The sequence below is a fragment of the Notechis scutatus genome, chromosome 3 (genome assembly GCF_049901735.1).
Source record: "Notechis scutatus isolate UNSWTSFEM ecotype Mainland chromosome 3, rNotScu1.2, whole genome shotgun sequence".
Taxonomy (NCBI): domain Eukaryota; kingdom Metazoa; phylum Chordata; class Lepidosauria; order Squamata; family Elapidae; genus Notechis; species Notechis scutatus.
In genome coordinates, this window is record NC_142011.1 from 37,951,140 (window position 1) to 37,974,612 (window position 23,473).

At 34.9% G+C, this 23,473-nt stretch overlaps 1 protein-coding gene and 1 long non-coding RNA gene across 2 annotated transcripts in view; one reads left to right on the top strand and one right to left on the bottom strand.

The window, feature by feature from the left end:
- The first annotated feature begins 235 nt into the window (after positions 1 to 235).
- NGF (nerve growth factor) overlaps positions 236 to 23,473 on the top strand; it is a 60,591-nt gene continuing 37,353 nt past the window's right edge. The window contains exon 1 of the mRNA XM_087959540.1: positions 236 to 254. The gene's annotated coding sequence lies outside the window, so the exon portion shown is untranslated. The remainder of the gene's footprint in view (positions 255 to 23,473) is intronic.
- LOC148131149 (uncharacterized) lies at positions 9,538 to 11,386 on the bottom strand. The gene is made up of 2 exons (XR_015748324.1): positions 11,243 to 11,386; positions 9,538 to 9,833 (listed from the first exon to the last, which is right to left on the bottom strand). It is a non-coding gene; the product is annotated as an uncharacterized LOC148131149 (long non-coding RNA).

Here is a 23,473-nt window from a genome sequence, read left to right on the forward strand (position 1 = left end):
TTCCGTTCGGCAGCCGGGCGAGTCCGCGAAGCTCCCCGGACGCGCGTTTTATGGCGCTAGGACCCAGGCAGAGCGGAGCGAGTTCCGAATGAGGCTGCGGCGGCCGTGTGAAAGTGAATGGCTGGGGTGCGTCGGGAAAGTGGCCACGGAGCAAGGCGCCTCAGGATTCCCGGCGGGCTGGGCAACGGCGCGTCCGGCGGCAACAGCAGCCCCTAGGGGGTCTCTCTCCACCTGCCCGCGGCCGCAGCGCTGAGGTAAGTGAGCCCGCCGGCGTTGCGAGGGAGAAAGTCCGGGGACCGGGCGCCCTGGCGGGAGTAGCGGATTCCGGGATTTCTTTCCTTAGGCTCCAGGGCTGAAAAATCTTCGCGGTCGCTTTGTAGTGGGGCACCAGCCAACTTCAAGCGGCCGGTTCTGTTGGCTGCTGCCACTGATTAGACCCAACATTTTGGTGGAAGATCTTGTGTCTGCCGGCGGGGAAGTCCGTCTCCTGTAACATCTCCAGGAAGACATCTGGACGTGGACTCGGATAAGCAGCTCTGGCCCTTTATGGGCTTTACCTTTGTTTTCAGTGGGAGCGAGCTCTGCCCCCCAACCCCCCCCCGCCCCCCCAGGCCTTTCTACTTTTTAATCACCCGACAGACACTAGTCGGATTGCATTTCTGCAGTCAGGTTCTCCCGCCCCCGCCCCAAAACTGTCTGCTTCTCTGCCTAGCGAAAGGATGGAAAGTGAGGGCGCTGCTCGCTGTGTCTTGTTTGATGATCAAGCTGTATTTTTAGAAGAGAAACGCCAGACAGGGAGGAAAGAGGTGCGATCAATTGAGAGAAGTTTCTCTGTTTCTGTAGCCTGTCGGAAGTTTATGGTTTTTTTTCCCTCCCAAAGGATGTATCAAATGAAGGACAAGAACATCCACTGGAAAAGAGGAAAGCCATCATATGAAGGTCTGTAGGAGATCACTGGGAGCTGAGCATGGCTATTGACAATAATAGGGATCCACTGAAATTATGCCAGAGGATGGAAAGGCCACAGGGTGGAGTAGAAATGAAACAATACTATTTCTGGTGCCCTTTCAGGGTAAATTTTGATGCTGAAAGTAGCTTAGAAGTTTCACAAATAACGTGCCTTAACTAAACTTGGATGGCGGGGTGGGGGGAGATTGATCATAAACCTTATAGCTATTTCCTAGTGTTGGTCATTATCAGTGTGCAATATCAGCATTTTTGTCAATCAGTGAACAAATTAAAGCACACATGCGTGTAATATTGTGAATAAGAAAAGATTACAAATTTTGCAACCATTTTAAAACCAACAATAAGAAAAGCAGTATAAATTATTGCTGTTCCTAGCTGTGACCCATTCCATGGCATCTGAAGATCCACTTTGCTTTACTTTTACTGTAACTAACTTGTGGCTTATGTTGACTAAATCTTGGTTATTATGTCAGTAGCTATTCTCATTTCCTATTATTCCCTATGGATTTTTGGATTTTTTAAAAATGTATCCAGTGGACATCCTGTTTCCCTGTCCAGTCTGAAATATGCACAGATAATTTATAAATAGTTGCTTGCCAGCCTGATTTTCCAAACTCACTGCTTGGAAAGTTGAAAACTATATTAGTTAAACTAATCATGTAGTCTAATATCTTAGTCCAGCTGAGCACATAACTACCCTTGAACTTTTGGTTGTTAAAATGTGCTTTCTTTGTGAGAACTTCACTTTTGTGGATAACTTACAGTTGCCTTGTTATTATGATGCTTTTAGTGTAGGCATAACTAACTAATATATATTATAATAAACTTTTATGGATTTATGAAACTTCCTTATATACTTTGAATGACCATGAGAATCATGTCATTGGGGTTCATAGAAATCTTCTTGAAATAAAGCTTACAAGTCTTATTTCATTCTCATGACAGAGGGATGATAATGAGCAAATGGCAACTTACTTGGATCTGGTCTTAATGTTAGATGTCTAAATCATTGCTAAAAGATCTGGGGAACATCTGGAAACATTGTTGAGCAATACAATCCTTTTCAAAGGACTATAATAATTGTTCAAAACCTGAGAAATGCAGAGAACTTGCCCTAAAGGGACAGCACCAATTTTGGTGCTTCTACTATTTTGTGCTTTCACCAAGTTATTATATGACTACAAGTAGCAACTCTAATTTGAAAAGAAGTCATTAATTTTATTTGCTTTAATCTGTTAGACGGTGTAGCTTCTGTATGAATAGAAAATATATGATTACATTGTTGCTGAAATTAAACTCATATGTGGATCTGAATACATATTAGTACTATTGTTTAGATTTCACTTGCAATTAGGTATATTTAAAGATTTATCTTCTGAGTGTAATATACACTTTTACAAGTTCTAGAAAAGAGATTCATCTATTACAATTAAATCATTTAATTTTGTTGCCTTGTGGCCATATTGTAATTACTAAACATTTTTGCTTAGCAATCAAAAGCTAATATGCATAGAAAGAATGAAAAACAGCCTTGATCATATAATGTTAGCCCAATCTTGTGGAATGTAACTCTCCCATATCATGTTTTCTTTTAAAAAAAACAACAACATAAAAATAATATCCTTGTCTACTTTGTGGTTAAAGCAATGGTGACCTCTACTGGAAATCTCCACCTAATCCAGTATGTGCCCTCTGATGAGTGTTTCTGAAACAATTCATGCTTAACAACTTTCATTTAAAGCAGACATCAAACAAATCAATCAAATTCTAAATTCCATTACAATTAATGCATTTTATGCCTGCCAAAATGTACATGGAATCATGCTGCTAAAAAATTGAAACAAGCCAAAACTAGATTACCTCTGTAGTTATGTTTTTGGTTTATGTATTGCATTGTGGCTCAGATTATATATAAGATCTAATTTTAAATTATATCTTCTACCAGGAACCCTTGTGATTCTTCATAGTAAAGGAGTAACTGTAATAATAAGACAAAGTATCAGGAGGAAAACTCTTTCCATGTGAATATCTCATTTTTTTAGAGAAAAATGTGTTATTTTTTATTATACATTAAAAATTGAAAATTGTGTTCTAGAATTAATTCACTGGTAGGAGCAGGGAGAATACCTACGCTTTGTGTCAGGAGACTAAGGAAGTAGATATACAATGGTTCAGGAAATTAAAAGAAAATGAGAATTTTTTCCCCCAAACACCATATGACTATCCATTAATGTTGCTTGCTTAGTAAATTTATCTGTAATTTGGTTTTAATTTCCTGAACAAGTAAAACTTAATTAGAAATAGACAACATATAAGATTATTCATGAGGGTCAATAGAAACAAGAAATAGCAAAATAGCATGAATTTCAGCAATATTAGTAAACTAGAGTTTAAGAAATAAACTCTGTTGATTCAATTATATTTTATCTGCCAAGAAAGAGCTGTTTGTTGGTTCAGAATAAAGAGTTACATCTGCTCAAAACTGCTTGGAGCATAAGCAAGCTATTTGTTAATAGAATATAACCAAATTGTGCTGTGATACTTAATATTAAGCTAATAAAAATACTCTAAAATTTGTTTAAGTCTGCCATTTCAGTCAATTTCAGTGCAGTGACTATTGCGTTGGATGGACCACTAGTTCATCTGTCTGATATTATCTTTCTGGCATCTCTTGTCTGTGTAACCAGGTGTCTTTTTGGCCCTCTGACAGTGGCATATGTGGCATTCAGTTGGAACCAAAGGCAATATCATTTCCTCTCTAACTAGGAATGCTTTAGTCTGTCACTTCCAAAAGAATGGTTAAACTCAACTGTTAACATTATAAAATCTGACATCCCTCCTTCTTAAATCATGTTATCAGTGTATTATATTCAGTGTGGCATGATCAGTATGTACTATGGTTGTGTGCCTTTTCTTTAAGGGTCTTTTAAATAAGGACGGGAAAATTTTATTTGCTTCTCACTTTAATGCAAAGATATCCAGTGTGTACTTCCCAATCTGATACATGGACAAGGAAGCAGATATACCTTGATATGTCTCTATGTTTTGAACTTTGTGGTGCAGTATGCCATTCAAAAACTGTATATGCTGATCAATGCATCACATTTATTTTGTATTGAAATCCCAGTAATTCAGTAGAATCAGCCTACAGGTATTAATGAGTGGTACCAAGCTGCAGAATTAGTTATTCCTGGCATTTTATCTCCTACAATTTATCTTGGAAATTTTTTCTCATTCTTTTTCCTTACATTCAGAATTAGATGAATAAGATTATATATTTATATTTTTCATATATCTATATCAACATAAAACTGTAAGATATAATATAATGAAATTATATCGTTTTCAGATATTTGAAATGTCATAATATTAAGGCGTTACTAGACAACCTGTGAGTTGCAGGATCATTGTTTCTTAGGTGTTTCCTTATCTAGACAGAAACAGAATTACCAGTGGGAATGGGCGCAAATTCCAAGTTCCTGCTAGCTTCACTATAGCTGATTGTTCTCCAGCAACCCTCTGGAGTGCTAAGGTGGAAAATGGTCTACTGAACCTCTGAGTGCCAGTGCAACAACAGCATTGAAATGATCACCAATTTGCCAAATGTAATCTCTCAAGAGTCATGAGTCCAGATGTTGGAGACATTATGTTAAGTTAGCCCTAGTTCAAAAAGTATTGCAGCCAGTTAAAGGTTACAGACACAAGAGCTTAAGTATTGTATAGACTGACCATTTTGAATGCATCACTCTTATTGCCCCAAATCAGAAAATTCCATTGACTTATTTTTTTTAAAAAATATACAACTTATTAAATACATTCTCTTACTTTTATTACTATAGCTTTTATCTGATTTTAAAAATATGATGAATTTATCACAATGCATAAATATAGCTAATTCATTTCTCACTGAATGATTTGCAGCTGTATTTGGTATATTTTAGTATTAAACACATAGATTAATTTCCTTTTCTCCAGAGAATGAAACATAGGATAGAGTCTGTGTATTATGCTTAATTGTGAGCAGAGATGCATTATACTTTTTTATGGTGAGTTTGGTTAGGATTGCTTCTTTAAAATAGCATTAAGCATACCCTTTAAGAAAAGAATTGGCTTCTGTTGTCTAAAATGCATTTTGGTTGTGGAATTAACATTTTTTCACAAGGCAATTTACAAATTTGCAATTTACAATTTACCTGCTTTTAGCCCCGGAGTATATTCCTCTGAGAAAGCAGGCAGGGTCAGTAGTCAAGACGGTGAAAAGCTGGCCAGAGGGAGCTATGGAGCAGCTAAAGGACTGCTTCGAACAGACAAACTGGGAAGTTTTTGATCATCCTGATCTTGACGATCACACGGCTGCGGTGTTAGGGTATATGGCACACTGTATTGATACTGTCATGGTGGATAAACGAATCCGGGTTTATCCTAATCAAAAACCTTGGATGACCGGGAAGGTTAGACGCTTGCTGTACGCAAGAAATAAGGCTTTTAAGTCTGGGAATGATCTAGATTATAGTGCTGCAAGAACGAACTTAAGGAGAGGCATTAAGCAAGCTAAGGCCAAATATAAGAGGAGAATTGAAGATTGCTTTCTCAGTAATAACATGAGGCAGGTTTGGCAGGGGGTTCAACAACTAACGAACTATAAAGCAAAAAAGGTTTCTTCGGATGGTAGTGTGGCAGTGGTTGAGGAATTGAACAACTTTTTTGCTCGATTTGAGATCCATCAAACTGAAACTGTCCCTTTGCCATCATTTACTCAGCAGAGCCTCCCCTTCATTGTGAATGAGCAGGATGTGAGGCAGACAATGAAGGTGGTTAATTCCAGAAAGTCAGCTGGGCCCGACTCAATTCCTGGTCGGGTGGTAAAAGATTGTGCTGATCAGTTAGCTGGGGTATGGACTGAAATTTTTAATCGATCCTTGACACAATGTGTGGTTCCTGTGTGTCTCAAGGCTTCCACCATCGTTCCACTGCCTAAAAAGTTGCCTACAAATGGTCCGAGTGACTATAGGCCGGTGGCACTAACTTCCATCTTAATGAAGTGCTTTGAGCAGCTAGTTCGAAATTATATTATCTCCTGCCTTCCCGATTCCTTTGATGGGCTTCAGTTTGCTTACAAAGAAAATAGATCAACCGAGGATGCAATTATTACTGTGCTTCACATGGCCTTATCCCATTTGGAAACACCGGGGAATTATGTAAAAATGTTGTTCGCAGACTTTAGTTCTGCTTTCAATACCATCATACCGCACAGATTAATAGCCAAGCTCAAAGATCTAGATTTTCCAGATTCTATTTGTTTATGGATATTGGATTTTTTAACAAATCATCCACAAAGAGTTAAACTGAATGATTATACTTCTACTGTCAAGACACTTAGCATTGGCACTCCACAAGGTTGTGTCCTTAGTCCACTACTGTTCTCCATCTATTCATCTGATTACACAAATAAACATCCCAACAATAGGATAATGAAATTTGCAGACGATACTACGCTTGTAGGACTCATTTCTGGGGATGATGAGTCTGCATATTGGGATGAGGTATTACAGCTATCCCGTTGGTGCAAAAATAATAATCTTCTATTTAATATTAAGAAGACTAAGGAGGTTATAGTGGACTATAGAAAAAAAGAGCAGACATTCAGCCACTGTATATAGAGGGAGTTCGTGTGGAACAGGTGGTTGAATGTAAGTTTCTCGGGACCATCATTACAAATGACCTGACCTGGAGGGCAAACACCGCTGCTTTAATTAAGAAGGCACAACAACGGTTGTATTTACTAAGGATTCTTAGGAAACAACAACTGGCTGAGAGTCTATTGACTACCTTCTATCGGAGTTCAATTGAGAGTATATTATCCTACTGTCTCTGTGTATGGTTCTCGAGCTGCACAGTGGCAGAGAAAAAGGCAATTCAAAGGGTGATCAAGACGGCCCAAAACATCATTGGCTGCTCATTCCCCTCTTTGGAAGAACTGTATAGGAATAGATGTAGGAGGAAGATATTTAACATATTGAATGACTCCTCTCATCCGGGACATCAGCCCTTGAACTATTACCATTGAGAAGGAGATTTAGGGTATTAAGAACAAGGACGACCAGATTTAAGAACAGTTTTTATCCAAGTGCAGTTTTGAGTTTGAATGCGGGGTCATAAGATTTTTGTGGAGTTTAATGGCTGAGAGTAGTGGGGTATTTACATTTTTAAATTGTATAGAGATTATTGTATGGTTGGTTGTGTTTAGTTTAATTTTTTTCTTTTTCTTTTTTAGTGGTGTTTGTCTAGTTTTACTTGTGGAAGAGCACCTCATTTCGTTGCACCTGCTTGCGAGTGTAATGACAAATAAATTCTTATGTCTTATGTCTTAAAACAAAAACAAGTAGCAATTTAATTACTAGAGAAGTTCTGGTGTTTCCTTTATTGATGTTTGGTCTTTTTATGTTTTTAAACATTCTCTATGCAAAAAGATATAAAAGAAAAATATAGAAGAAGAAAAAAATCACAAAACTACATTTACCAAATGTACTTAAAAACCCCATCCTTACATAAATGACAATAATGTGGGCCAATTTCTCAATAGTCCTCAAATCAAAATTTCCAGAAGCAAAAGTCTTTAACTTGAATACAGAAAACAGAGTGGATTCATCAGATTCTTGTAAGTCTTACAAAGACTGAATATCAACCAAACCTTGTATATTTTGGGGTGGACTATAAAAGCAAATACCTTCCAATTTCATTAACTTTCTGTTTCTTACCAGCTATTAATATACATTATAGTTCAAAATATTGCATCTAAAAAAATATCAGTGACAAAATTAATATGTGAAATAACATTTTACCCAAAAGGTTGTCACGTTAAAATCAAGAACTTATACTGTTGTATTTTGAGCACCAGAGTTCTAAAATTTAGGTGAAGTATAGATTTTAACTCTGTGAAAATGTGATATGACTGCTTAAAAGGTTTCCATAGACATTAGGCATTAGATATTCTTTATTTCATGTCTCTCTGTACTCTCCAACATTTAATTTGGTGTATTTAACAACAATTTATACTATTTATTTAATATTAATTTATAACAGATGTATTCAATTCTATATTACCAGTACTAGAGGGAATTCTGACGCATTTAGAGCTATCAGTTGATATCTATATGTTTATATGATATTTTATCAGAAGATATTGCCCCTCTGAACTTTCTAGCAAATAATAGGTGTTTAGGATGATTTGCACTAAAGATCCAAAGCTCAAACAGAGGAAGTTTCTGAGAGGTGCCTGCTTATACTTTTGTAAAGAAGCTGTGTCTTCCCATAGCTAATGTTGTAGCCATTCCAGCGGCTACAATGCCAGGAAAATTCATATTGAAGTTAAGAAGATTCTGCTCTCTCTTCTTACATTGCAACTTTTCAGATAACAAAAATGGCCATCTAATTCTTTTATTTGATTTATGATATGCACATAAACTCTATATTTGACTCCAAAATCCTTCAAAATAACAACTGTATTGTTCTTTTCAAGTTTGAATTCTTCCTTCATGTCAATTGTGTTTTGTGTTTCATGATAACATTAGAAAAATAGGTTGCTGGTTAACCCTTACCCTAGATACACACACACATTGAGACTCTCAAACCTTTGTGTCTAATGGAAGAAATTAAGGCTCCCAGGAGTTGTTTAAATTATAAAGCAATTTGCATTAGTTTTACATAGAGTGTACTGTATGACTTTTGTGTTTTTAAATTATATGAAACTCAACTGGAATCAGTAAGGCTACATCAGTATTACTGTAAGCCTACATCAGTATTACTGAAAAGGTGGCTGCATTTTAAATTTACACAGAGAGTTAAAAGGCCATTTAATTCAGTTCCCATTCCTGAAAAGTGTCATCCAGGTCCTGTTTGAATTAGATCCACAGATAAAAAGTACCGTTACACCTGTGACTACCCAGCTCTGTTGTGAACTACTTGTGTTATTAGGACATTTAAATCTGTCCTCTTATAAGTTAAATGGATTTGATTGATTGGCAGAGAAGAATTTATTTATCTTTGGGGAGAAAACTACTTTCATGCCTTGTTTTAATCTTCTATTGTGCAGTTACCTCCCGTTGCCTGTAGAACTTATTTTATGACTACTGTCAGTTTTTATTCTTCTTCTGTGAACTCATTTACTATGTCTATAGTCTTCTCCAATCTGTGCTGGGCTATGATATCTCCAAGGGATCATGGCCAAATGTTGGTCTATATAACAGATCATGGCCAAATGTTGGTCTATAAAGTCTCTTACTCAAATATAAAATTATGTCTGTGATATACCTTGAATGTACTTTTATGAGATTTATTATGATAATGGGTTTCAAAATGGAGCTCAAAATGTAGTTAAAATATGAGACTATTTAAAAGCACTTTCATTCCAAAGATTCATTCATCTCATTACACTTGTAAAAGTCCAGGCTTCTTCGAGGTTTAGTTCAACGTATATGGGGATCAACAGATTGACCATCTGACATCTTTTAAACTTAATTTAAATGTTAAAATTCTTATCAAATGAAGACAAACTTCGTAGACAATAAAAACTTTAAAATACTTTAAATAATGTATAAATGTTGCTAGCAAACAATATTTTGAAAATCTAGAAAAACTATATCCTTGGATTGCTCTGTTTCTGTTTTTCCATCTGTATGTGTCAGTGTTCGTTTAACAAACTTCTTTATGAAGAAAGAAATATTTGCATCCCAGGACACATTCTTTCTTCTCTGTCCAAAGATTCTGACTTTATGGTATTACTGGATTTATAGGAAGAAGGGCCCTTTGGCAAGTGGCCATATCAAATTCCATATGATTACTCTTTCCAGATTATTCAACCAAATCTGGAAAGGATAATATGCATTGTAAAAATATACTCTGATTAAATCGCTAGAACAGTAGGCAATCACAGCCCACATTCTGTATACTGACTTGCTTTATGTGGCATCCAAGTTTCCAAACCATAGTTGTATTAACATGAACTCCAAGGAGTTTATTTTAAAACAGCATATTATCTACACAATTGCTTAGTAAAGTTTTCACTATTCAATGTACTTAAAAGTGAACATTTAAAAATGTCATGGGTGCCTTGAAAGGTAAAATATGATTATGAAAATAATTCCAGAATTATTTACCTTGCCTAAAACTTATTTCATTAATGATAATTTATTATTAAGACAGAATTTTGTCTTCAATATATGTAAACCATCTTGGTCTATTAAAATTGATGCTTTGGAATAATTCTTTGGAAGCCAAATTGAATAATCTGTCCTATGATCAAGCATTGCTTTTGCTATTGTTGAAGGCTGTTTAAAACATAGACAATTGTTATATGTGTGTTGCATAATTACTTTTCATAATTAATCTTTCCTTCCAAAATGGTGTAAATACTATGTTAGGCCAGTAATGCTGTATAAATAGTAAGGACATTTACTGGTAGAATTTGTTTGATTATAAATGTGGGCTATAAATCAAAAAATTAAATAAACAATCAAACAAATGACATAAATTATTCCTTAATATTTTGACAGACTGATAGAAAATACCATAGTGGCGTTATCAGTGAATTTCCAGCACAGATTGGTGTTTGGAAGTCTTATTACAATTCTTGTTTAACAGAACCACTATTCTTTCTTTTCTTGTAGGTGCAGGCATAAAAAAAAAATCACAAATAAGATGCTTGACAAATCCCAAATTTGTGCTGGGAAACTGTGTAATTCTCATTGGGGTGAAATAAACTCAGATTAAATCATAACAAATCAGAGCTGGTCTTTGGATTCTGTAATTTCTACAGTAACAGTCACTATCCTGCTAAAAGAAAGTGGCTTGTGAGTTTCAGATCACCTGGTCTCTTGGTTCCTGCCAGCAACAGAAGGAAGCAAGGGTAGGGTTAGAGTTCATCCAGATTTAGTTGGTGTGCTATTTGGACCAGAATTTCTTAGCAATGGAATTTCACACCTTCATCACTACAAGATTGAATTACTGTAGGATGTGTTGGGCTGAGTTGGAAATGAGCTCAAAGCTGCAGATCGTGTAGAATGTGGCAGCCAGTTTAATGAGAGTATCTGACCAGGGTAGACTAATACTAATCCTTGAGACATTGCATTGTTATTACTGTGCCTCCAGGCCTCTGAAAAGTCTTGGCTATTGCCTTTAAAGCCCTGTGAAGCACAGTACTGAGAAATATCAGGCAGTATCTTGTCAAGAAAAAAATTATCCATCCAGTCCAGAGATCTAGATCTGTCATACACACCTTGCTTTGTGGAGTTCAAAGGGCACAGAACCACAAACAAATCTCCTTTGTCATGTCCTTCAGCAATCGGAATACTCTCAACCATAGATTCTGGCAGTCCAATCCTGTTTGTTTATAATAAGAAAGATAGAAACAATTTTGCTTGAACTTTCTTTCAGGCCTTAATAGTTCTTAGGAGCCTTGGGCATGTGTTCTTATTTTGGGAAGGGTGGATGGTAAAGACTGCCCATCTCCATCACAGAGTCCACAACCCATCTGGGCTGAAGTAGACCATATATATTGAAAGTAAATAAACAACAGTGAAGAAAACAGATTTATTCTCTTAGCCCTGAGGATGATTTGTGAATATTGCATATTTTTGTTATAACATTGTCAACCATGGATTTGAGTTCTTGCAAAACTTTTAAGTGAACTGGTATCCATCCAGTGATTAGTCCTTTGTGATTTGTCAGTAAAGACTCAAAGTCCATCTCTTGTAACCTCAAGTTGTCACAGTTCTCTCTCCTCTCTTCCTTAAAAAAATACCTGTCTTACATAATTCACTAACTTTACTTTTCTGGTTTTAGTTTTTGTTTCAAATTTTAGAAGTACAACTCCTTTTTGCTTCTAAAAAACTTTCTTGGCATAATAATAAATTTGTCAAAAGCAAAAGAATAATGTGCTAGCAGTAGATGTCACTGAAGTCAATAGTATTAAGCCCAGCATTGGGGATTTTCTTTCTGCTGTCCTGGTTCTACTATAGTTTTGCTGATAGTTAGCTATCAGAGAATGCACTGACTTCCAACTGAACACGTTCAGGCAAGGATACAGGAATTCACCCAACAGCAGATATAGTGATTTATTTGACTGTGCTTTGGGGGATTTTCCTCTATCTTATTTAAAAGTGACAACTGTTAAAAATGAATGAGTATGTCTTTCTTTCTCACCAAAATTTTTCCTTAACATTGAAGTGCAATAAACATGACTACAACTTGCAACCTAGCAATGGGTCATTTATTTTGTTTTTACTTCTATGACAGGCTACAATTTGAAGCTATTATTTTTAAAGATTATTTGCTTTCACAAAGAGATGGTAACTGTTTGGAAAACTGATAAAAAATTAGATTCTGACAGTTCTGCACAACAGGAAAGAAATTAGCAAGTTTTCTTGTATAATGAGTAGTAATTACTGCAATGACGTTTTCATATTGCATGAAATGCATTTATTTTTCTTGCTTTTTTGAGTACTATAAACTGATTTTGTTTACCTTTATGGATCTCATTATATTTTTCAGCTTTATATTATATTATTATATTATATTTATATTATGTTATTATATTCATAATATATTATAATATATTTTTCATCTTCCTTATATTAATCAAAGATTTTTGAATAGATAAAACCTTGTTCGCTTGTATGCTATTGCTTGTTTTCTATACAGCCAGCTGAAATAAAAGTTGAGAAAATGAAATATAAGTTGTAACACATTGTTGGTCATTCACATTTTCAATATTTAGAGACAAAACACTATCCTTATTTTACATGATAATATAATGAAGAGGATTGTGGATGCTGTGTTTATGTGGGGGTATGAGAGAGGTAGATGAGTAAAGTTTTTTTTGATAATGTTAGTGCTGGATTTCATTTAATCTTTTCCCTCATATCTCATTGTAGGAAAGAAGGCTATTCACCTTTCTTTCTTTCTTTCTTTCTTTCTTTCTTTCTTTCTTTCTTTCTTTCTTTCATTCGTTTGTTCATTCATTTGTTCGTTATAGGCTACAGTGATGGCTTTAGGTTTCATTCATGTCTTCTCCAGTTAAGTAGATCAGTTAAATGCAAGTTAATTCCACTTAAGTAACTCAGTTAGCAAGTTTGAAAAAGTGTATATTTCATATCTTGGAGAGCCAGTCTAGGTTTGTTTGAATACAATTACTGTATGTTCATTACAAAGTCATTGCAAACAATGTCAGTTTGTTGTGCTTATCCTGATCTGCATCCTTCTATGCAGGTGAATGGATGAAGAATGCCCGAGTTTTGAATAACTGAAACATTCATCAATTCCACAGAGAGATTTTTCTTTTACTACTTCCTTCCTATCTGGTACTCATTTTTAACTGCAATCTCCTCTCTTCCCTTTCCTTCCCTTCCCTTCCCTTTTTCCCAAGAATTACCTGGATCAAAAACTGGTCTGTTCCACATTCCAATCCATTTCCCACATGAATTTATCTGTTGTAGCTCAGTGTCATACTACTACATTATTCCTCTTTCTCTTAGTTTTACAGACACACAATCTACTATTTTCTTTTCTTGTATTCATTAATTCATACTTTTTGCCATTTATTCCTCTTCTTTTCCAAGTCATAATATTTCATACGCTATACTCTTCACCAAATAATGTCATGGGTAATGACTTCTGCTGATCATTCCTTTGGATTACCAAAGCTTTTATGTCTTGCTGTATATTAAGAATGAGAAAGACTAGATTAATTTATCACTCTAGTTATAGATGTGCAGTTGTGTACTAATTAGTTTGATACTTTGGGGGCAATAAGCCAAAGTGCTCAGTTTTACATCAAGCATGCTCATACTATTTTTTTTTAATCTCTAGAGACTTTTAAGTCTAAATATACATCACACCAGTTCATATGTATATGTAGTACACTGACTCTTGTGATGTTTAAAATATTAATACTAAAGCTCAGTTTATCTTGGTAGAGAATATTGCAAGGCATTGAACTTAATTATTGGGACACCTTGTAAACTGTATATAACATAATATCCTGGTAAATGATTTATTTGGCAAGTTTTTCAAGGAAAATAGGCAACACAGAGCTAAACAGATTAGTTGCCCAACTTGTAAATTTCCTCATATGCTTAAATGTAATGAGAATGATTAGGAAATCCTATAATAATAATTATCTAATTATCTACTGCAAATTGTCTCCTGCTGTAATATGCTTCACTTGTGGTAGACTATCTAATTTCTTTGCTTTATGTATTTAACCATATCATTTTCCAGTTTTAAGACTGATGATAGTAATCAAAAGGGAAACTATATTGCAGAGAATCAAATTGTAAACCCCAGTCTCTACCCTTAAAATCTTGTTGCATATATGATAATACATAAGATACTTTATGTAGTCATAATTTAAGTACAAATGAATTGGTTTCTACAAATGAATACAGATCAAAATTCTTTTTTCAGATACTAGTAATATTATTCATTCATTTGATTTGATTTGATTTGATTTATATAGCTCCCATCTCATATAGATAAACTTGGATAGCTTACAATAAAATAAATGAAAACAAATTAGAATAGAATAGAATAGAATAGAATAGAATAGAATAGAATAGAATAGAATGGAATGGAATGGAATGGAATGGAATGGAATAGAATTCTTTATTGGCTAAGTGTGATTGGACACACAAGGAATTTTTCTTGGTGCAAATGGTCTCAGTGAACATTAAAGAAAGATATATTCATCAACAGTCAAGAATCATGGTACAACACTTAATAAGAGACATGGGATATAATCAACAATCAAATCATACTAGGAAACAGTCAATATAAATCGTAAGGATACAAGCGACAAAGTTACAGTCCTACAATCACAAGTGGGAGGGGATGGGTGATAAGGAGTGATGAGAAGATTAACAGTAATAGTAGTGCACACTTTGTAAATAGTTGAACAGTGTTGAGGGAATTATTTGTTTAGCAGACTGATGGCTTTCGGGGGGGAAAACTGTTATTGTGTGTAGTTGTTCTGGTGTGCAGTGCTCTACAGCATCGTTTTGAGGGAAGGAGTTGAAACAGTTTATATCCAGGATGTGAGGGGTCTGTAACTATTTTCACAGCCCTCTTTTTGACTTTGCAGTATACAGTATACTCTTTTTGCAGTATACAGGTCCTCGAGGTTGGTAGTAATTGTTTTTTCTGCAGTCCTAATTAAATAAAATAGATAATATAAAATAAAATACATAGCAATCAAGAACCATAAAATAACTATCACCAAAAACAAGATGAGCTGTCTCACACTTTTGTGGCACTAAGCTTAGTCACAAAACAAGTTTTAGTGCTTTACAAAAGGCCAGGAGGGTCAGAACTAATCTAATCTCAGAGGGACTTAAGTTTGAGAGGGTGGGTGCCGTGGCTATAAAGGCCCACCTCTTGAGTCTCGCTAGCTGACACACGTTGGCAACAGTGCTTAGAGCATATTAGTAAATATTGCAATTATCATGCTTGCACTGTATTAGGGTTTAATTTATGAATGATTGTGCTACTAGATAGAAATTAATGTGTCAAGAAATGAACAGCCTTGAAGATTTATCATGTTCCATCAGGATGAGCTACTTCATAAAGCAAACTAAGTTGATCGCAGTAGCTGATAAAATATTTTTGGGTGTTGTTCTTTTCTGTTTGAAAGAAAATGTAAGTTTGTTTTGGATGAACAACAATGAAGTATTACTGTGTAACACAGAAAAGCATTTTTAAAAATATGAACAATTAGTCTTAGTAAAACAATTATTATGCTAAAGTATTACAGATCCCTGAATGCAGAAGCACCTAATATTGATTGAACAAGGACATAATACCCAGTTTCTAAAACTAGCTTAGAACTATTTTTATAATGATTATTATAAATAATTGAGATCTGCAGCTATGATATTATTCTCTTACATTTTAGAAACAGATATATTGCCACTATTCAACCACCAGCAAACATAAACTTTATTTGTGTTGATTCTGGTTTGGTGTAGGGGTTAAAGGCAGCAGTCTAGAAACTGAGTGAGCATGACTTCTAGTCCACTTTAGACACAAAGACAGTTGGGCCAGTCACTTTCAACCCTAGGAAGAATGCAACAGCTAGTCATTTTTGAAATCTTGCCAAGAAAATTGCAGGGACTAATCATAACAGTCTCCAGGAGTCACCACTGATTAGAAGGCACAAAATAAATAAATTAATTATAGACGCTGAATAGACCAACAAATGTGGAAGACATTTGGTTGGGAAATGCTGCTGTAACATTCTGCTGCAGTTTCTACTCATTCTACGTATATTCTCCTGAAAGAAGCTTATTTATTTATTTAATTATTTAATTTATATTGCTGCCTATTTGACCATGGTGACTTGTTATTAATAATATGACTGCAGATGTTTGTATTTGCAGTCATTCAACCAGCCATCAAAAAAATAAAGAAATATTGCCTAGTACACTGCTGACTTCTATTTAAATGTGAATTGTGAGTGAAGGATAAGTATATAACTCCAAGCTTCTTTGTAACATTTATTTTTATGTAAAAGTATAATTACACCTTTTGATCTGGATTGCTTCCTCAAGGCCATTTACAATAATTGAAAACAAATTTCAATTCATTTCACATAAAACAAAGAAAACTACAATTAAACTCATAAATATTACACAACAGGAAAACAAAAACAAAAGCTACTTGAAATTTATTTTATGGCTCTGTATAAGATAGCAACTCTTCAGTAATATGGCCCTCTAATCAGATGTATTGTGAACAAAATGGGAACAGATGAATAAAGTTATTTGTGGAATAATGCAATTCTTAAAACAATACTGTACCAATCCATTTTTTTTAGGACAAGACAAAAGTAAAATTTCAATTTGTGCTATTTAGGCTGACACTAGCATTCATTGTAAGCAACAATAGACTTGGCTACTTATCTAATATTAAGAAATTACTTCCTTCAGAAAAATATTTGTACAAATCTCCTGTTGATGAAGATTAAGTTATGAGATTCTGTTGTGTTTGCCTTTGCATGGGCTATGTAATAAACTGAAACTATTCACATAAGAGTTAAAAACAATCTATGTTAATGTACAACATCTCTGTAGGGAAGCATATGCCCAGATATCAAAATCTATTTATGATTAGTGACAGTCATGCAGGCTTAATCCTAAATCTGTAAATATGAGCAGCCTAGTTAACCACATTTTGAGAGAAAGCTGCTGGCATTTCAGCAAAATGCTCCATGCATGCAAAAACATAGATGATGAGGCCATGTGAACTGATTTTGTCCCACTGCTTTCAATGCTTTTATTTATTTTATACCCACAGCTAAAATATTTTCATCAATTATCATCTCCTTTGTGTGCATACATTCCCTTTTCTCAATGACAAATTCACAGCTGATAATGACTCATTCACTTTTCTCACTGCTTAAATGGTGTTCCTTTTCACCATCTCATTTGTCATGTAATATTTATTGTGAACTATTATAAGCTAAACGCCCTTTGCCTATGATGTGGTCCTATGCTAATGCTAATAGATGTGGCTTGAAATGTTTTTTTAGTTACTCATTTCAGTGTTACTTGCAACAGTTGAAGACTTCTGAATAAACGTAATCATATTTAATTTTCAACATCTAAAGGCAAAGATATGTTTGTCTTTTTATAGGGAGAGAAATTAGTGCTTTGGTAGTGCTTGTTATAATTTTGTCTGTAGGCAAGTAACAGTAAAGAACTACTCAGAAGTAAATCCATGCGTAGCTCTTGGTTCTTTGGGTCTGACATTAATCTTGCCCAGCCAAATCAACTATCCGAATAACTATTAGAGATTCTCTTGGGAATTGCTAGGGAGGGTCCACCTTGGCCCTCTTCGTGACTACCAGACACTCCAAGCTCCACTGTCTCTTTACCCTCTTGGAAAGAACTCCTCCCTCTTGGGATTCCAGACTACATTCCACCACAATTAGTTGAAATGTCAGGGAGTCCTGATGGCCAGAAACAGCCATTGAGAAGTCTTCCTTCCGTATTTCTATAGTTTCCACTTATGTATTTATTTTTGTCTGTGGGTTCTCCTAATGAGAGCATTTTATATGCAACTTTAATTGGAAAACTATATTGAAAGATTTGAAATACAAAGAAACCAAAGGATTCAGTTCCAATTTTCATGTTCATTCAGGAAATACAATCTAGTTGATTGATATTAAAATGCAAACTATACAAATTACAGATCTACCTTATGTGGGAAGTCTAATATTTCCAAAATAATACAACGTTCACTATTTGGTTCACTATTTGTTTAAATTTTAAAATAGTTGTAAATTTTAAGAGTAGTTCTGCTTTTTAGTTTTAAGAGTGTAGCAATTTAAAACAACAACACAGCCCATATACCTCTTCCTTGAATCAATATGTGTGTTGGTATATTCTGAAACTAATTTCATTATGCCTATGTGTCACCTTTGACTTTGGCAGGACCCAGAATTAATTCCCTAGGCCTGGGTAATAGTTGTCTCCCATCTTCAGGAGTGGAAAATGTATATAGATGCAAATAAGTGACATTTTGTTTCTCAATATCATATGCATTTTTCAGAATAGATACCTCACCACAGAAATGGTTTTCTGACTCTTCTGGAAAGTCCTATTTAGAATCAATATATCTTAATAGTTTTAAGAACTGAATGAATTTAAGGTTTTGTAATTCAGCTTATGAGTTTCTTGTACAATAACAACCAATAAATGATGTAGGTCTGAAAAGAAAAATAAAGTATAATCTTCCACATCATTACTCAGCATAACTTAAATTCCCTGTTTAGAGGAATTGACATAGTACAGTATCATTAATACAATTTTAAGACCAGAAAAGTTTCTTTCTTGTTTAAAGAAGGCACCTTTGATCACTTTTTAAGAAATCCTTCCTTGATCTTTCAGACATTGTCAACTGTGGGTCAGTTTCTTCCATTACTTGAACTAGGTAATTAAGATAAATGTTTTAGATTGATTTCAAATGAGGCTGTGAGGGTGATGCTCCTTGGTCATTCTGATGGACGATCCTTGGAGGGAGATAGAAAATTATTATTGTTTGGGTTTTCCTAAATTTCAAAAACTTTATGGACCACCTGGAAATTTTGGGAATTGAGAGTATTGCTCTGTTCCTATCATGAAACTTTCGGATAGTCTCATTCAGAAGCTGAGTAATGTGGTCCCTCAAAAGTCCATTTTGTCTTTCATATTTTTTTTACACACACATGAAATTGCTAGGTGTTAGCCAGTGGTGGGATTCAATTTTTTTTACTATCAGTTCTGTGGGTATGGCAGGGATGTGGATATTGGAGAATCCACATTCTCTCCCCACTCCTGGGGGAAGGTTATTGCAAAATCCCATTCCCTCCCCATCCCACTAACCTGCTTTCCAGCTCTGTTCTCCTGTGCATGGCTACAAAACAAGACTCAGCTGATCAGCTCGGACTTGGGAGGCAGAGAATAGATGGGGGCAGGGCCAGTCAGAAGTGGTATTTGCTGGTTCTCTGAGCTACTCAAAATTTCTGCTACCGGTTCTCCAGAACTGGTCAGAACCTGTTGAATACCTGTTGAACCTGTTGTTAGCCCTGTCAGGTAGCTGAGAAAAGAAGCATATCTAGGGCTAGCAACTCTATATTTATTGTAAGGTTACATTACAGAATCTTGCAAGAGTGGAAGTATTTCTCTCGCTATCTTTTTACTAAGTAAACAGTTAAAAGGAGCCCATTCTGAAACATTTCCCATGCCACCTTCCCTTCCATGGGCTGAAACAACTCCTATAGTTCCACTATTGCATATTACATAATGTAATATTTCTCCATAATGATGATCATTGAATAAACAGAATCAAAACCATGTTTAAGGCACTCCAGTCCTGCAGATATTATTAAGCTAAAACAGGCTTTGAAATTATAGCAAATAACAAGTTATGTTGGAAAGATATTCATATTATCTGAGAGGCCACAAATTCTGTCTCCTTGATCAATATTAAGAAAAAATAAAAACAGTGCCAAGAAACAAACTATTAAAAATCTGATTCCTATTTTTAGAAAAGCTGAAATTTCATTTGTGATGCAGGTGCTAAGACAGAGCAGTTAATCAGATACACACTGAAATGTATTTCATCAGAGGCTGTTCATTCCTATCCTCTTTCACAAATTCCCTGAGGGAAATGAGATTACCATCATAACTGAAACATTTATATAATTATTATTGCTATTAACATACAGTCTACCAAATAGTTCTGATTCAATTTGATGCTTCTGATTATCACACCCTTTCCAAGGAACTGGAATAATTAAGAGCTATTTTAGTGTGAAAGGAACTTATGAATAGCATCCCAGTGAGCAGTGAAATAACCGAATTTAATCCCATTTTACTTGAGTGGAATTTACCTACAAATAAATAAATGCACCATTGCATTCTTAATATTTAATTCAAGCACATTCACCTTTCTTGAATTACATTTTGCAGATTCTTTATTTTTGTTGATAAATGTGTCTTTGTTTTGTTCTGAAGGCTTAGATTAAGCAACATAATAGTCCAACTGGTTCATGGTCTTCTAGGTCTTTCTAAATGCAACCCATTCCATTCCCTTCCTTCAGTTGCATTTGATTCATAATACCTCACCAATTAAATCTACTTAGTACATGGATGAAAGTCAATCAAAAACTTCCACAAAGTTAGATTAGAGTGAGAAGTTGGATAAAATCCCCAAAGGCAGCGGTGACAAATCATTTCTATATTATTACTACCTTCTGGTATATAAAGTTACCAGAAGTCAAGCTAAACTAGAAGCAGCATCTGTACTTTCATGGAACTGAATCCATACTCCATTTGTTATATTTGTGTAAGAGAAATATATGCTTACAAATTAATCTATTGAGTTATATAGACAAAAATGCATTATATAAAAAATAATAATGCAAATTGAAAAATCCATTAAGAAATGTGCCAATAAAATGACTGCTTCTTCTAATGAAAATGTATTTACATTTTTGACAATTGGGAAAACAGAGAAATTGAGAGTGACAGATATGACATTTTTAACAGCAGATGTAATTGATGCACCAATTTAAGATGAATGAGAGCAGTTAACCAACAGGGAGGACAGGTATATTAGAGATATTACACACTTTCAGTTATATATTAAAAAGGTGAGATAAAATTAATAATTAATAATAAGTCCCAGTCTGTGAATCAAATTTAAAATTAACCATAATAATAATAATATAGGTAATCCTCATTTAGAAACTACTAATGTAGTTTCCAATTACTATTGGTTTAAATTTCTGTTTATCTAGAAGTGACAAACTTATAAGTGTTCACACACAAACCTGATACCTATGAACTAGTAACTCTGCTTGTGCAAAGAAATTTAGATTTGCTTTGCAAAAGCGAACTGCATCTTGAAGGCAACATGATTCTCTTCACTGAAAGTGAAGATATGCCCAATTGACCTTGGCAAAGCAATACCAACTCTGGTATTGCCTGTAGTGTTTGATCAAGGCATCCCAGACAGACTTCCAGTCCATGAAAAAATGCCCCTTGCACAATCCATCTTCAACACACATTGTGAGGTGAAATAACACAAGTGTTTTTTTTTGGTACTAAGGAACCACACTGTTTCTCAAAACAGTTTTGAGGATGATTCAGGGCTACTGGTTTGGACTGGTTCAGGCAAACCCCTTGCTCCGAAGATCAGCTGACAGCAAACCAGTTTGCTGCGACAAGCATGTGGGCCCGCCTGTTCCTGCTCTTTCCTGTGCTTTATTTCCTTTTTTTAGAGTACAGCTGATTTACGCACCTCAGCTGTTTTTATTCGTAGGGATTGTAGTAGAAGGAGGTATAAGAGCCTTTTTAAAAGTGGTGCATGTGCACGATCACTGAACTGGTTGTTATACCAATGGAATCCCACCCTTGATCTTTATTGAAACAAACATTCCTTTGAAACATTACATTGGTTCTACTATACAGCCCATTTCTATCAACAGATACCAATTCAGCTTCCTTTTAAGACCACCTGTTTAAAACTAAATGCCTACAGCATGCAAGAAATTATGCGTTTTAAAAACCCCGTATACGTGCAATTCTCTATCTCTCTTTCTATCTCTCTCCCTCCCTCCTAAAGGCATTTTATCTATAATTACTTGGGATTGGGAATTTCCTTTGTTTAAAGAAATGTCAGGTATAACATTTTGAACATTATCATTTGTACTGCATTTATTTTGCTAATGTCAGAATTCTTAGCTATTCTAAAGCAGGTAGTGGTAGGATTATGTTCTAAATTCTATGAAATGTATCTCTCTGCATTTTTATCAAAGATGATAAGATTCATAAATGATTTTCACTGCAGCAAATATGTTTTGATAGAGATCTCAGATAAACCTACCTCATTCTTTCTAAGCAGATTGGACTGAAATCCTTCAGTCTGGTTGCTTTAGGAACTGTGACTTGAATGGCTGGATTATTCCTGTAAAGCAGAGTGATGAATAAACATGGGGCGTTTACAATGGACATCTAGATTTTTCAGTAGCACTCATCATCAAATAATTGTATCCTTCTCAAGGCTTTGCCAATTTCAAAAAATATAAAGTAATGAAAGTTGGCACAAAAATCAAAGCTTCATCTTTATATAAGTGGGATCTCAACTGGTTGTGGCTGAGCAGGAAAGGAATACTATGGACATGTAGGATAGCTGAAAAATATTTCAACCCACCATCCTGCTGCTGTTTTTAAAAAAGAAAAAAAACTTGTATCCTGGGAAGGATTAGGAAAAATTTAGAAAATAGGACTAGTACTATGATGAATGAGTACTTCTGGGTTGAGCAGCACCTAAATTTAATAAATTTTTAAATAAAGCCATTTTGCAATCTTAGAGATACCAAAGAATATGTAGAAATCTGATCACTGCATTTTCTTGTTATGATTAATGAGATAATAATAAAGCAAATTTGTATGGTTTTAAAAGTGGCCTGGATGGTGATGATCGATTAGAATATCAAGAGCAGAAACATGAACTGAACATTTCTACAAAACACTTTGTGGGTGGGATCAAAAGATTTATGGAAGAAATTCCACTTCTGCCCAATTTCATTTCAGGGGATTTTCTACAAAATTGAGAAGTAAAGTTAAAATTGACATTGCACATTATTTTTTTGCTTGTTACCCAACATTGCTTTCAACAATCCACTAAAAATAATTTTTCTTCAAACATCAAAGTTTTGATTTTGTTTGTATGTTGAATTCGGATGGAAAAATATAGATCTTTGGATGATGGATATAGTTTTAGTCTATTGGACAGTATAGGGTCACTAAACAAGGTAGGGTATAACTGTTGCCTTGGAACAATATGCAGATGTACAAACTAAATTTTGATTCAGGAGATTTGAAAGTAAAATCGATTTGGTCTTTCTGTTAATCCAAGAATAAATGAGTAGTAATCTCACAAAAGAATAATCACACACACGCGCACA